The sequence below is a fragment of the Vespa mandarinia genome, chromosome 17, assembly GCF_050613455.1.
Source record: "Vespa mandarinia isolate Hongniang chromosome 17, ASM5061345v1, whole genome shotgun sequence".
NCBI classification, from domain to species: domain Eukaryota; kingdom Metazoa; phylum Arthropoda; class Insecta; order Hymenoptera; family Vespidae; genus Vespa; species Vespa mandarinia.
The window spans coordinates 1,090,689-1,092,057 of NC_140826.1; the positions used below are offsets into that span (position 1 = coordinate 1,090,689).

Genomic DNA, 1,369 nt, shown 5'->3' on the forward strand with positions numbered 1-1,369 from the left:
GTTACTTGGAATGATAACCGCTAAGGTTTGCATGGCTGAGAATTAATTTTGTCACATAATGATAGCGAGACGGAATAATGGGGTATAAGCAGATACTGATTCGCGATAGCAGGCCAATCTTCATATTGTCTGCTGATAAACGTAATAAAGGTTACTACAAACTTTCTAGAAAGCGCAATCATAGCTCTGTTCGCATTTGCTTTTCTGTCGGGGCTTCTACAATTAGCTGAACTGAATGTTAAGCAGAAACAACTCGTTGTTGAATGGAACAAACTGGCTGTTGAACGGAATAAACTGGCTGTCTTCTCTCGAGAATAATATACTCTGGATGCTCGTTCTTATCGTTATGGTCACTTGTATCATTGGTTGTCATGTAGTTTGCCGGTTTTAATCTTCCTATAGAAACTGTGAGGTTACGACCATAGATGTTAATCAACATCTTTCTTGTCCCTGAAACAAAATAACATGAACCTTCATATGTCTGTTTTAACGGCTGTTTTGGTCCGTCATGACGCATCAACACCTAATTCGTTGTCTTAAGACGTTTGCAAAACGAACTATGTCTTACCTTCGTGTCTGGAACCTCTGACAGGGAAGTAACTTCCGAGTATGCTGCCTTAAAGGGTGCGTAAAGTTGTTAGGGTCATCATTGATTGTTTCCGATGACGATAATGACAGGAATTCCCCAGGAAGTCGTAGTGGCTCACCATACAGCATTTCGACTACCTTTTCTTGAAAGTCTTTCATCTATGTTGAACGTTTTCCAAGCATCACTGTACGAAGTATTTCGGTACATCGTGAGTTTTGATGGCATGTGATAGCTACTTCAAGTTGACGGTAAAATTTGTCGACCATTCCATTTGCCGCTAGATAATACGCTGTTGCTCGAAGATGATTTGCATCTGTTAGGAAGTTTAATTGCCTAATAGAGGCAAAGATGGCATCGTTAGCGTAGTAACGATCCAAACGAACATGAGGACATTCAGATATAGCATCAATCTATCATTTCATGTCGAATATTTCATCTTAATGAATTTCCAAAGAATATATTTTCTTTTTTTTCTTTTGTTTTGAGCGTGATCGTTCAAGGGGACCGGTATATTGACACACACACGTTCGTGCTTTTAGTTATTAACAGTATTTTCTCCTAATTGTCATATATCACTACTGGAAATATCTGCCCATGAGATTTGGTTGAATACTCGCTAAGAAAGAACATATATAAAATACACGATGCCAACTTTGTTTGAGCTTAGACACTTTTTAGTCAAGTACACAGCCTCAATAATGTGTCTAACCAGCCACTAAATAAATAGTGGAAGTAATTGTCCATGCTTGACGATCCAAAGCTTGTTTTGCATCTATCCTT

At 38.6% G+C, this 1,369-nt stretch overlaps 1 long non-coding RNA gene across 1 annotated transcript; it reads right to left on the reverse strand.

Annotated features, from left to right (window-relative positions):
* Positions 1–676, reverse strand: LOC146872450 (uncharacterized). The gene is made up of 2 exons (XR_014983152.1): positions 569–676; positions 1–450 (listed from the first exon to the last, which is right to left on the reverse strand). It is a non-coding gene; the product is annotated as an uncharacterized LOC146872450 (long non-coding RNA).
* Between the last annotated feature and the right edge of the window lie 693 nt (positions 677–1,369).